The following is a 15,003-nucleotide window of genomic DNA, read 5'->3' on the forward strand; positions in this document are numbered from 1 at the left end:
AGTGTTTTCGAATCGAATTCGCCCAAGCTTTGCCAAGATGTATTTTATCGTTTTATCACGTGTCAAAGAAAATGTTAAGCATTTTATCGCTCGTGCATGAACTCAGAAAAATATTTCCGACAACCCATAGCACAAAACGCTGACAAACATTTAAAAGCTGTAAAAAAAATTTGCACATGATGATTTTTTCAACATCGAACAAATGTTATACAAAAATATTGCAGTCAGGTTTTTCATACTATTTTCCTACTATCAAAATTGTTGCGTAGAACATTTTTAGACGACATATTTTTTTAAATCAAAATGGCCGGTAAGGAATTTTCAACACTATAAAATGTCTGCAGTGAAGGAATTTTACTAGCCTTGAAGCAGACCGAAATTGCAAAAATTGCGCATTTCACTCACGGTAGATTTGCAGTGGACAGAACCATGATCACTGTGTGACGGATATAAGACTGGTATAACTGGTAAGTCTTCGCAGAGAAATGATTTGAAGTAGCTCAATTTTCGTTTGGAACAAACAGCGACTGATAAAACTAACCGCATCTTCGTGACGGTAAAAAATATCGTGACTGTCGTTCTCTTTTGGTAAGTGCTATTTTTCACATTACGAATGCAGTATACTATAAACTCTAAAACTTGAAATAAAACACTAAACAGCAACTCAGCTACATTTTATCGTGAGCACTGCACATATTATAACAGAAGTTCCAAAGAGGTGATGATAGAAGTTTTATTTATGAAAAGAAGAAAACAATAAATAAATTAAAAATTCCGCAGTCCGTTATCGTACGTCAGAATATACCGTATAATCTGTGTGGTGAACCACAGCAGATTTCCGTGCTCGGTGAATTCCGGTTAAATAACTTTTATTGCGTCGATGTACTGCGCGCATATGTTATTAAATAAAATCTCGTCGACAATTCGCGTTCTCATTTTTTGCTTTATAGATTATTATTTAGGTATTTATATGGTAAATACACATATGTTTATTAAATTGTTCCGCGTCGATGCGGATGAACATGAAGATGATAGTCTCACAATTATGCAGGTACGCTGTTGATGATGAAGATGAAGCAGGGTTCGTACGCACAGGAAAAACCCGGAAAACCGGGAAAACTCGGGGAGTTTCTTACAGCAGGGAAAAGTCAGGGAATTTCGAAAATAAGACTGGAATTTTAAGTTTCTTGAGGAAATAAACTCGTTCTTATACGTACATTACTTGCTATTAAACCTCCTTTCGTTTTTTTATCTTACTGAAAATCGCTGGCTGTTTGTAAATTAGTAGCCGGACAGTAAATTAATTACTAGGTAATATTGAAGGTATTAGTATTAATATGCAAAAAAAATTGTAATTAATCAGCGGAATATTTCTTGGAAGGTTACTGAAAAAAATCCTATTTTCAGGCTGGAACGCCTGGAAAAGTCAGGGAATTTCGGGTTCCAAAAAACGTGCGAACCCTGTGAAGAGAACCTCGGAGATGTGGATGAGCAGTGTGTAAAGATGAGGATGAATCTTCCATGATATGCTGATACAGAGACACTGATGATGATGAAGAGGATGATGTAAATCTCGGAAATGTCGCGTTGCTCAAGTTATGAAGTGATCTGTGAATCTGTGCATACACCACTGTTGATAAAAATACATCGTTTTCAGTAATTTTCCATTCTCCTTCAAGGTATAATAATAGACCGGAAACCGTACGTTGTATAATTTGTCCGTACCTTAGCACGATGTTACAATTGATAGTGCTTTGCGCAATATCTTGCGACTAAATTAAGTAGAAAATATCTTATCGTATTTAACCTACGTTACAGTTGCACCGATCAAAATGGTGATGGAAACACGTCAACATAACTGCCATTCATACGTTTCGAATCCTAATTCGGCTGTATCATAATTTGAAGTGTTCACCAAGTACCAAGCAATATTTTAGGCCAATCTGACTGGCGGCAAGAATATTTTAACTATCATTCCACTTTCGATGCGGGCACAAGAACGAAAAAAATGGAGAATTCAGTAATTGAGATTGAATCCTAGGTTAAGTACAGTTGTTAAAAAAAGTTCCTAATTTACCTAGTGTTGAATATTGAAAGGTCTTATTCGGCTCCAGAATCGTATACCATATAAATATAAGTATAACAATTAATACTTGAGCAATTCTGATGTCAATGAGAAGCTCCGCCCATAGAAAGAGGGGGGGGGGGGGGGGGGCGAGCCGTAAAGGTGATTGGAAAATTTTTGTAAGCATACCATCTTCTGGTGATTTAAAAAAATGAAACGAGAGAGCAATCGAAAAAATTTTCGTAATAATAATTACGTTACACATTCTTTGGTGTTATCTGTATTTATTTTAATTCATTTCCTCTCCGCAGTATTGGTGCAAATTTATTAATAACAAAAAATTGTCTTCTCATGGGGATATATATGAATGAAATGTACTAAAATAAACGCTGGTTTATTCTGGGCGAAGAGCCGCTCCTTGGTGGCGTAAATTATAGCACCATACATATATATATCTTAATACGGGTAAAAAAAAAAATTGATCTTGCCGCCCAAAACGGTTCCAAATGATAAAAAAAAAATCCACGCGAAGTCCCAGTTATGCCCGTTAAGAGGAACACGTGGCTGTAAGCATGAACTTAAATTTAATTATCAATTTTTTTTCATCATTGGAGAAATTTTGATCTTTTAAATCTAGTTTATGACTCCATTTTTTTCTTAACTTTACGAAGCTATTGTTTATTGGTATTCAATATACAGATGAAATAATAAGGTCCTCCATACTAGATTTGATGAGACTTCTGTACTACCATCCTATTATTTTGAAACAATAATTCGATTTAGATGCTGTTGAACGTTTTTAATCACAACAAAATCAAACATAATCAATCAAAACATAATATTTAAAATACGTGCACATAAGATATCGATACTAGTTCGTTCAGTACGAATTTATTTATTTATAACACAGAAATATCTCAAAAGATTGCATATTACAATAATTTTATTTATATCGAATCGATACTGAACGAACTAGTATCGATATCTTATGTGTACAGTTTTTAAATATTATGTTTTGATTGATTATGATTGATTTTGTTGTGATTAAAAACGTTCAACAGCATCTAAATCGAATTATTATTCAAAATAATAGGATGGTAGAACAGAAGTCTCATCAAATCTAGTATGGAGGACCTTATTATTTCATCTGTATATTGAATACCAATATACAATAGCTTCGGAAAGTTAAGTAAAAAATGGACTCATAAACTAGATTTAAAAGATCAAAATTTCTCCAATGATGAAAAAAAATTGATAATTAAATTTAAGTTCATGCTTACAGCCACGTCTTCCTCTTAACGGGCATAGCTGGAACTTCGCGTAGATTTTTTTTTATCATTTGGAAACGTTTTGGAGGGCGGCGCGATCAATTTTTTTTTTTTGACCCATACTAAGGGCCACCCTAATATACATATATATTAACGTACTTGTACGGTGATTTACGTTTTCGCAGTATTGTTCAGGTAATTGAAGAGATTTACGTCACGTCTGCACCGCGATATCATTCGTACGTTAAAAAAATTACCTCTCAATCGTTCAGTACGATCGATAACATATCTTGTTTACGAAATAAAGTATATGTTGATATCCACGTAATGTACATAATATATAATGTAACGGGAAATTACGCACCCTTTCAATTATCATTATCCAAACCCTCATCCATCGTGTTCTAAAATGTTAATGGAACAACTTATCACGGTTGCAATAATTTTGATACTGCAGTTGCTGATAATTAACAAGGTAATTGAATGACAGTGAAAAACATTAACTTCTTATGGTGTTATCATCCAACTAACAATTGAGGACTTCATGATTTTAAATTTGATGTCAAATCTTTGTTACAGTGCAAATGCGAGTTTGCTTCGAATGTCTTTATCGGAACTATTCCTTTTCTTTTCCACGAAAACGATCATAATCTGTTGGTCTGATCTACACTATACGTCTATACTATCTTTCAAGCAGTGAACGTAGCGTTGAACCGTTTCATAAAATCCATCGACACTCGCGTGACTATCATGCCACAATTTTGCATGGTGTGCAAAAATAACCTACGTAAGTGATGTCGAGGAACTTTAGTGAATTATAGTAACACTAAGATACCAGATTTACCTTGAACTCTTCGGTAGCGTTTTCCGTATCGAAGTCTTGAGCACGTATAATTAGTGTTTACTAGTTACTGCAGGCATCTCATTTTACACGCTATCGGTGACTGAATCATCCTCAGAGTGAGACGCAAACATTGAACATATAACTTTACGAGAAATGGCATATGTATTGTGAAACGAAGACTAATAAATACGTCATTGCATTGGTTAGAGAATATTAATCACACTTTATACGTATTACATACCGGTATCAGCGATGAAATCATTTTCTTCAGTATATGGCATTGCTGCACTGTCATAGTAATATTTATATAAAATATACTGTTAAGATTTATACATCACGCAAAATGAACATCATTTCATTTAACTTCATATTATGTACTCCAATAATTATTTACCCCTCCCACTTCAACAAACTTTCTAATTTCACTTCTTACACTAGCGAGGTTCGGCACATGACTAGAGGATGCCGATATTTCGCTATTAAAGGTTACACGTCATTGTTTCTAAAAGTCTAAATCGAGAATTTTGAATAAACGGATTTCACCTTAAATCCTGAATCGACTTTCCGGTCCAATAACAAATGCTTCCCAAACCTTTCCGAGTCACTAACTCAATTATTTGAGATTGTAACCCCGAAAATTCGTGTCAACTACATCGCCGCCAAAAACAGTTTGACAGCGGAAAATTCGGGATGGACAGCATTCACGAACAGCCGTTAAAGTTCGCGCATGCGCAGTTGACTTTCAATTTTCCAAGAGATTGTCGGTATATAACTATATGTATATATACGGTACAAGGGTAATTTTCCCAGAATAGTCAAATAACGGAAAATTCATCTAACGGTAAATATGATTGTTTATCGGAGTTCAAGGCATGTGTAACACTAATTATCTTTTTCGGGTCAAATACTACGTCAAAATTGATATGAATGTTTATTTTCAGAACTGCCTATATAAGAGAACTGTGAGGTATGCCTCATTTTTCTACAAACATTTGCATTATGTATGTGATCAGCTTATCTAGATGACACATTTGATATCGTAGTCCAACATCTGTACAATCTACTTATCTGCGCAAGATATTGTACATACATTCGATTGATTGCGAACAGATAGAGAGACGTTAAATCGACTGTGATATTTGTCACGATATTCAAATTCAACTGTTTACATGAAATTACAAACGTTGTTTGTTACGCATACTTTTTCAATCATTCTATAAACTGTAATAATAGTTTTCTTAGGGAGAAATAAATCACACAATGATAATGATAACAAATAGTATTGACCCCGCAAATAAAATATACCGCGAGCATTTCTACACCAACTCAACCACTTTTTTTTTCAATACTCTCGGATCTGTTTCATAATTGGTTATATGCGGTAGTACTACTCAAAGGTAGCCCTGTGAATTTTTTCATGGATAAATCATGGAAAGTTGAAGTGTGACAAAAAAAATGTTAATATAAAAAAGCTATGTTTTTCCATGAACTATTTCATGCAATATATATCATACTTTTGATGGTATCAAAAAGGCTATTTTAGCGAAAACAACGGAAATATTTTTTTTCTTTCAATGCGAAACCTTTGATTTCGCTATAAATTTTACAGGGTATTTGGCAGTGTATTGGAAACGTAGAATAACTGGGATCGTGGAACTCGCTATTCTTCTCGAGTAGAATAAGTATTTTACCGAGAAAGGTAAATTAAGGAGGGAAATCAGTTTAGACCGATCGAAAAATCGTCTTTTTTTTATTGCATGAACCGTTAGTATAACTATTCAAGAATATGTGGTCAAAATTTCAAAGCAAAATTCCCATTAGTTCGAATGCAATGAGCACTTAAGTGACCGCCCTTCGGTTCTGTGAAGAAGCGCAGGGTAAATATAACGGAGCGGTCGCCCAGGCCCTTCTTTTCCAACTACCTGCCTCAATACCGCTGTGCTATTGAATAATAGAATGACGCTTATGAGCAAGAAGAGGGATTGCTATATGGTGCTGGAATAGCTGATTAACCGGTGAGCATTTTTTATAATTAATTACTGCCTTGAATTTCTCGTTTTCGCTACATTTTATTTCAAACGCGTTTTTCTCGAAACGACTTTTTTTCGACTAGCGTACATTCTAGCTCAAAAAGTTATTGATCAATCGTTCTGAAATTTGGTGTAGATATTCTTTATTCAATTCCACGTAACATGAACCAAATTCGGGGATTATATTGTTATTAAAAATATATGTTTTTATGCAAGAAAGATGAAAAAATGTAGTATAAAAACATGACATTGTGTTCAAACACCTCAAAAACATGCAATTTTCAATTTGTTTGATCAAAATTAGGTTCATATTCTTAGAAAATATGTTTTTAATGAAAAAAAAAAATCCTGATGATTACAGATAAAAATTGCGACGTCAGGGATGTACGCCAGCCAAATGCTCGGATGGCAATCGCCCATGGACTGCACGCGGTAACTCCACTATTTCCGGCGGAAATCGTTTGAAAAAATTTTAAAGTGTACTTGAAAACATAAATAAAATATCCTCCAAGTTTAAACAATTTGTGATTATTCCTTCCTGGTTAAAAAAAATCATGAAAAACAGCAAAATTTCGACCTCATAAACCGGTTTCCCCCCTTAAGGTACATTTGACTTCTTCTTTTCCATGAACTATTTAGCACTAAAACTACCGAGGTAAAATGTAACATGAAATAGAAATCTTTAAATGAAATTGTAAAACCAGTTTAATACAGCAAAAATAAAATTCATTATATTAGTCATCGCATCATTGCGGAAAAAACATATAACATGAAGTAGGAATTTTGAAAATGAAATTGTAAAACCAGTCATTTTTACTGATCTGGTAGTTCTAGTGTTAATGCGACATATGTTACATTGGCATGAAATCAAAAATGAAATCAAATATATCGCGTTAAATAGTTCATGGAAAATTGGAACTCACATGTACCTTAATTCACCTTTCTCGGGTCAAATATTTTTTCTACTCGGCAAAAATGTCGAGCTCCACGATGCCAATTGTTTTATACGTTGCCAATACACTGCCAAATACCCTGTCAAATTTATGGCGAAATCAAAGGCGTCGCATTAGAAGAAAAGAAAATTATGTAATTTTTTTAGCTGAAAATTGCCTTTTTGAAAATAGCCATCAAAAATATAACATATACTTCAATTTTCCGTGATATGCGGGTTTAAAAACAAAAAAAAATTTCCGAAACGAGTAATTTAAAAAATCTGAAAAAATTGACAGGGAGTACCTTTAAGTAGTACTACTATATAATCAATTATGAAACAGACCGGAGAGGATAAAAAAAATGGCCGAGTTGGCGGAGAACGCTTCATACGTGCTGTATGCATGTTAACTGCTGCATAGATCTGCCCACATGTGAAAAAATTTATCTGCATGTACAATTACGTACATACATCGCTGTCGCAGTACAGAAATAAATGTATAATGTACAAACATTGAGTACACATAATAATAATGAGCGAGAGATAAACAGTTACTCACCCCTTTCCTATACGTTTTCAACTGTATATGGTATTTCAAACGTAATAGCTGCAGTATAGTAACGGTGGTCGTATAGCGATGGTACTATCGTATCGTATCACAGGACGATGGGACTCCTGCCAAATAATTATTATGTAATTGCTGATTCACGAGTACGAGAAAAGAGTTCGGACAATTAACTACGAGTCGGTCGGCGGGGGGTTCGAATGGATGGAATGAGAGGTAGAACGAGTTATTGCAGCATTGTTGCTAATCCCCCGTTATCACTTCCAACTTTCATTCGCAATGTGCAGGGCATATTGTATAAATGAATTATATATGTATACATTGTAATACAACTGTTGCCCGGTGATAATTATATATTTATACAGTGTATTACGTATAAATGCTCGGACTACAAATAGAAGATTGCAGTGTATTTATAATTTTCATTTTGGTCCTTGGGTATAACGAATCCCGCGAGTATAATGATAAAACGACATCCTCACATAGCGTATAATGCAACGTTTTTCTCAAATATGCAATGCGGATTGTATGATTTGTCGCTGTGATGGTATGTAGATCTCGGTGACAAATAATTCATTATTGAATTATCACTGATACGAACAGAAAGTAAATTCCCGGGGTTCGAAGGTTCTTCGTGACGTTTTAAACGACGGTTGTACGTTGGAATCCAACAAAACGACTCTAAGTCGTTATAAAAGTATCACATGACAGAACAAAAATATCAGCTTGGTATCCAAAAGACGGTGTAAAGGCGTTTAATGAAGACAACTTACGTTAGTCGTCTAAAGGACATCACATGCGGCAAGCCAAAAGACCTCGTAACGCCATTTTTTAACGACGGCGTATTTTTTTTCACTTGGTATCGAAATGTGATGGGATTCGTTGTTATGGACAGGACTTTCGATCACGTACATATTAAAATATCGAACATAGCAAATGAAAGATGTCGAATTAATGATCGGTTAAAAGACATGAAAAGTGATTTTCGATTCTTGGAATCGGTAAAACGGTAGAACAGAGAGGAAGAAAAAGCACAAGAAAAAAAAATCCAGGATCCCAAAACCCTCTGATGTTTATAAATAAATGTATTTACACAAATATACAATACGTGTACAGGCACAAAATAAGCGGATAGAGCCGTTGCATTCCACCGACTCGCGTTAATGCAGAAGCCAATTGGAAATGCTTGTCAAGATTGTGTGTGAAATGGTATAGATATTATATCATGCACATTGTACATGTATGCATAATCTACATGCAATAAGTCGTTGGATTGCGGCGATTCGTGCCTTCTCTCCTGCTTCGTTCCGCAAGCACGACAAAACCTCTTGCTGGAAGATAGAGAAGGTATGTTGTATGGGGAGATATACATACGCGCGGGGACTACTTTCTCCGTGTTCATACGCTGCGTGTGTGGGTGAACATTTCGGTACGTAAAATAAAATAGTGCCTTCGGCATCTGGATGTTGGAAACAAGTATTAACCGCGGTGTATACTCGGTTGATTTTTCCCTGCGGATTTTGTGCCTGCGGCCCGGTTTAAACGAAACTCTCGGCAAAGAAGAGTGGGGAAGGCGCGCATCGGCGTGTAATCTTAACCTAACCTAAGCATGCGTGTACGTACAGTAATGTTCGTTAGTGCCTTGGGATTCCGGCTAACTTGTTTTTGGTACGAAACAAAATGCGAGCTCGACTCTATACGACTTGTGTGATAATGACTGGCGATGCAGCCGACGTGAGAAATTGGGAGCCATTGTCACATGCGTAACTCGTATAGAATAGAACTCGCATTTTGTTTCGGACCGAAAACAATTTAGTCGGAAGCCCAAGACACTAATGAACATTACTGTCGCGTATATGTACGCATTTGCATTTTGCATGTGCATGTCGGCGCACAAAGATAGCAGGATTGGATGTGAAGTATATCTACTTGTTTCTTGTAATATCTATTTACGTTCTGTGTTGTACGTACGTATGCTTGTAAAAATGATTAAAGGTGCTATTTTTGCATTTGCTTATTATCGTTTATTTATACAATGAACCAGATATACCGTGTGAGGACGATTACGCTGATACTGATCTTGATGCCGATGCTATAGTACTATGAAATGTCGATGATTACAGAGAAAGCGTAGATCATAAAAAACGGAAGTAGAGTTATACTTGCCGAATTATGACACTGAGATCTCGAAAAAGTTTTATGGCTTAACTCGATACTGCATATAAGACGCCTTCGGAACCAAACTTCATTTTTTATGTCGTATGGGATTGAACAAAGGAAGAACGAATAAAATGATTGTAATCAACGTGGATAAAATTTACAATGAATACTAAATTACATGTTGATTTCGGTCGTAACATCTTAATATTTATCAGATGTACATTTTCGACAGGGTATTGCAAAAAACGGCTTAACAGCCCCATTCTATACGCAATTCTGAACAAAAACATGCGAACTCATCATCATTTCACACAGAAATAAGCGTTTTCGCGTTTGAGATGTGTGGGCTTCGATATTTGGCGATATATACTTCACCGTCGAAATCGACCAGGGCACCCCTTAACCGTATATATGTATGTACTGTCTTTTCTTTGTATTCATCCCATTGTGTAATCCAAGCACCTAATTTTTGACTGCTTACTTGTTCAGAGGCATGTATTACGAAAATAGAATTTCTTTCGACATTCAAAATTGACTTCACTTTACTCTTTAGTTTTCTGATGAGTAATAATGAAAGGTAAAATAATAATAATAATGTTATTCTAATGTACAACCGATGTAGTTGCAACAGCTGGGATAAAAAGTACGAATACATAATGACCTGCATTGACACGCCTGTTGTATGTTGTATGTTTACATTTTATGTACGTAATCTACGCACCGTGTCTGCAATATGCGAAAAGAATTTTAGGTATTGAAATGATCACGTAATTTGATGAAATTATTGAAATTCAATGCGATTATTGGGATCCACATTACACAAATCTATGAATTTTCTTGCTTTCTGAATTGTTGTTTATAATACATCATAACTACCTGAAAATTGGATGATAACGCTCGATCAGTTTGGAAATTTTTAAGATCTCGGATTCATTGAATAAAAAGAAGTCGTTTGGTGTGAAAAATACGTCAGCCTTATACTCGATCTTTGTGTATTGGTTTTTTCACTTGTTCGAAACGGATCGCTCAATTTTTAATTTTATTGACGTTAGATTCGAGGGAAAGAATTTCTTCCGCTGCGAAATCGAGACTATTTAAGCAGTCAACTTTTAAAATCATGTATTCGGGATCATGGCAGGAAGAGGATTTGTCTTGAATTAGTAATTAATCAAATTGACTCAATTTTATGTTTATTCGAAATGTATTGATCGATTCGAAATTTGCCAGACTTCAAAACAGAAAAACGATGATTACTTTCTATCCCTGGTAAAAATGACCACTCGTTAAATACGGTCCTATTTGTATTTGTGTACTTACATTTGTGTAATTGTACAATAACATTCCGGATACATTTCGAATATAACAAAAACCGTTCACATCCCCGAAAAAGACAGTCTGTATTAATTTTTCCTACATTTTTACAAGGATACGCCATCCATAATACTGCCTTTTAATGTCGTTTTTTCACTCATTCGGAAAGAACCGCGGGTCAGTTTCAAAGATTGCATAGTTGAAATCACTAGGAAGTAATGACAGTTGATATGCAATATCAATTTCGCTAATTAAGTCACAAATTTTACAGTTTTTCGATAGGGCAGAAAAAAACTTTTTCTCTTAAATTGCACAATTTCAAATCGCACGAAGATAATACATTTTTATGCAAAATCAAGCACATTCAACACTTATTAACGCGTGTCTATCACTCATCCAAAACCCACTGATTGATTCGAAATCTCAAATATGTCGGATGACATGAACGAGAAGAATACGCCGTGTGATAGGTAATTTTCGTTCATTTGTTATCAAATCCGAACTGTTCAAAAGTGGAACGGGCTACATTTGATCCACGATTTTATTAATCACCAACATCATCACTGTGATTCGACACGAAACGAGCCGGCTCAGTTTCATTGGGCTCTACAATTACACGCATAATTCCTTGTCGCGATTTTCACATAGGTATGTATAATAACCATGATATGAATCTACGCACATATCGTTGAAATTATCATTGTTATAATCATCGTTGCTGTCATCATTGCGATCATCGCCATCGCATATCGTCTGCATTACACGTATAAGGAAATTTATCGTTAACGGAGGGACAATTCAAGGTCAATGCCAAAATGCTTGATTTTGTCCAAGGTGAAGTTGCCCTTGATTTGTTGCGGGAGGAGGGGGAGGGGGGGGGGAAGTTAGGTTAGGTTAGGGGTGGAGGAAGGGTTGAGAACGAGCAAGAAATAGCGAGCGAGAGTGAGAGAGAGAGAGAAAGAGAAATAAAGATTAAGAAAAGGAAATATGACCAAGGACTGTTTAAATCTGAAATAGAGACGCTACCATCCATTGGGATAATCGTGATTATAACGGTGATGATGAACACTGAAGGTAATTATTATTTCATAACGAATATTGTTCAGTAATGGGAGGTAAAACGAGAACGTACGAAAAATACTTGGCGCGGGCTCTACTGAGTCTCTTGTACATATATATATATATATGTATATAGGATGAAGTGATGTTTTACCGTATCATAACTATTTGCTGTATTATATAAATAATCCTGATGATTTTTTTCCGCTTATAAGCTCTAGTCAATTTTTTTATTCATAGCCGTTTTCTTTTTTTTTTAATCTTGGTTTTTCAGTTTCATTTGTATTTAATCCGATGACACGTCAGGTGTTTTTTTCTATTGTCAGGGTGTAAGAATGAGGAGAAAAGAAAACGAACGGGGGGTAGGATTTGGGGTGAAACGAGTCTAAATACAGGGATACCCCACCAGCCGCCAAAAAGCGACAACCGCCGCCGACTAACCCAAGTGTCAAGGTTGCCATTTTTACTAACACTCACGTTGCTGTCATAACAATGATATTACGATCCAGTGCCGTCGATCCCGCCGCACTCGATAAACAATGACACGTAGTTTATTTTCTTGAGTACTTGTTCATCACTGTTTTAGTGATAATTAAAATGTTACATACGATTTATACTTTTACGGTTTTTGATTAGCAGGAAAAACATACGATCTCGATGTAAACGTCTCGCGGTTTCTCGTGGTTTTTGTTGTTGTTGTTGATCCTGATGGTTTGTTGCCGTATTTTTTTCCCCCCCCCTCTCACCCTATTTTCGGGGAGGTACAGCCACAACAGCGTATTATATTATATATTGTACAACCGCCAGCAAGTAGATACGTTCCCGGTTAACAAGTTTGTAAGAGCTTTCGCGACATTCGCAATGCATTCTTTCAGGCGGTCAGGCTTAATCCCCACTACTTGTTCGATTCTGATCCGAGATGCGCATGACCAAGTCGCGCGCGGCCATCGCAAACCTCAGGGACGGCAAAATAAACAGGGGCAATGGGCAATAACGCGCTATTAACCGTTACTCTCCTTCTACATTTTCATTTGAAAATGTAACCGTTTCCGCACCGCTATTCTGCCCCTCTAGTTTCACCTTTTTCATAGCTTTCGACTCCCGCTCCAATTTATTCGAATTTTGAACCAACGCTTGTCTTTTTCGCGCCTTCGAATCGTTTGATTTATCAAACGATCATTGGGATCGTTTTCTAACCTATTTTTCCCCGCGCAGAGAAAAAACCGAATGAAAAATTAGTTGCCGCGTTTTTCTGTTCGATTTCGAAACGGTAATTTGGCTCGTTAACCGTTCACGGCTTCGTTGCATAATTAACAAATCACGGGTCTACCCGATTTTCACTCGTTCCTGAACGATGCATATAATCTGTCGGCCAATCAGAATCGGTTGTAAATTAACCAGGCAAACTTCACCTGACACCGTTTCGCTCTTCTCCCCTTGCAATTGCACCGAGGCTAGTAACATACCGTCGCTGTTTTGCAGTCTTATATATAGGCCGTTTAGTTTTTCTTCACTTTCTGTGTTACTGAAATCGTTTGATCTGCAAATTTCATCATCATAACCTCTTCCGATCGCGGTGTAATTCGCGTGAAATTTACGTTATCGGGGAAGTATTGAAACGGCAATAAACGTGTCAACCCGCGAGAGGGAACGTTGAAATACGCTACTTTCTTCTTGCTAGCAACATCAACGTTCTATATCGATTACTGCGATATCCTATCAGGCGCTAGTGCGCCGCAAAATCTGTCCTCCCATTGGTTACAAATTTTCCCGCCGGTTACGGCCGGTCTTTCTAATTTATGTCAACATCTCGCTGTACTCTCAGGTGATTCTAGTCGGCGCTATGATTTTAAGTTACAAATGAAATGAAATGAAAAAAGGGCGAATGACATAGTTTTAATATCGAATGTAAAATTAACACATTGCTAACAGCGTATGACACTGAGCTTAAGCGGTGTTGACTGCAGATGTATAAACACGGCTAGTTCTGGGTTATTTTTCGTAACGATTTGTCGGATCTGGTGGTATTAGCAGTTCAATGTATTATCAACCCAGTAGCTGACTACGCCGGTAAAACTTCATAACCAACAACTATCTGAACAAATATTCTGAAACATTTTTCACTTTGCGGATAATAAGTTGAAGACATGTTAAAATTGAAAATTTCAAATAGTTACGTACCTGGATTTCAATCAATGGAAATTATCCAAGTGCCTAAAGAAATAGATGAATGAATAATGAAATATATCATTAGATTCGTTGCAAAATACTTGAAATGAAAACTATAATTTTTGTGAATTTATTTGAAATTTTGATAAGGTATTAACATTGTTTTTAAGCAATACAACTTTTTAGAGCAAAATAGATTAAATAAATTATTTCACTTTCTGCACAATATTGACGTACTTGTCAGAGTAAATTATTAATCTCAATTTTTGAAATGATCAAATTTAATTATTATCAATTCAAATTTTCTCAAAGAGCCAAAAAGTTAGCAAAAAAATCCTTTCATCACGGGAATAATTTTGAAATGTTACGAATATAAATGACATAGTCGAAAAGTCCACGCTTGTTATTAAATAACTGATTTTCAAAGAAAATGATTCGCTGGCTTTCCGATCATTACATCCTGTTTCTACAGGTATTCGACATTATCCGTAACGTCAATTTTTATCCTGTCGGTTGTACGTACTACCATTTTCAAAAGATCTCATAGTTATAATTATGTGACAAACAAATACCGACCACGAGTGATTGTGACGATTATGTC

The 15,003-nt window shown here is 35.8% G+C and overlaps 1 protein-coding gene and 1 long non-coding RNA gene across 8 annotated transcripts in view; one reads left to right on the forward strand and one right to left on the reverse strand.

The window, feature by feature from the left end:
- LOC124306162 (protein argonaute-2) overlaps positions 1-13,176 on the reverse strand; it is a 36,580-nt gene extending 23,404 nt beyond the window's left edge. The window contains exons 1-2 of one of the 7 annotated variants that reach the window (XM_046766456.1): positions 12,711-13,176; positions 7,698-7,813 (exon numbers count right to left, since the gene is read on the reverse strand). The gene's annotated coding sequence lies outside the window, so the exon portion shown is untranslated. Of the gene's footprint in view, positions 1-7,697; positions 7,814-12,704 lie in introns of all 7 variants that reach the window. The other 6 variants (XM_046766457.1, XM_046766460.1, XM_046766463.1 and 3 more) reach the window with 6 other exon arrangements.
- LOC124306181 (uncharacterized) lies at positions 6,062-6,725 on the forward strand. The gene is made up of 2 exons (XR_006908545.1): positions 6,062-6,192; positions 6,569-6,725. It is a non-coding gene; the product is annotated as an uncharacterized LOC124306181 (long non-coding RNA).
- Positions 13,177-15,003: the final 1,827 nt, after the last annotated feature.

The sequence above is a fragment of the Neodiprion virginianus genome, chromosome 5, assembly GCF_021901495.1.
Source record: "Neodiprion virginianus isolate iyNeoVirg1 chromosome 5, iyNeoVirg1.1, whole genome shotgun sequence".
In the NCBI taxonomy this organism is placed as follows: Eukaryota; Metazoa; Arthropoda; class Insecta; order Hymenoptera; family Diprionidae; genus Neodiprion; species Neodiprion virginianus.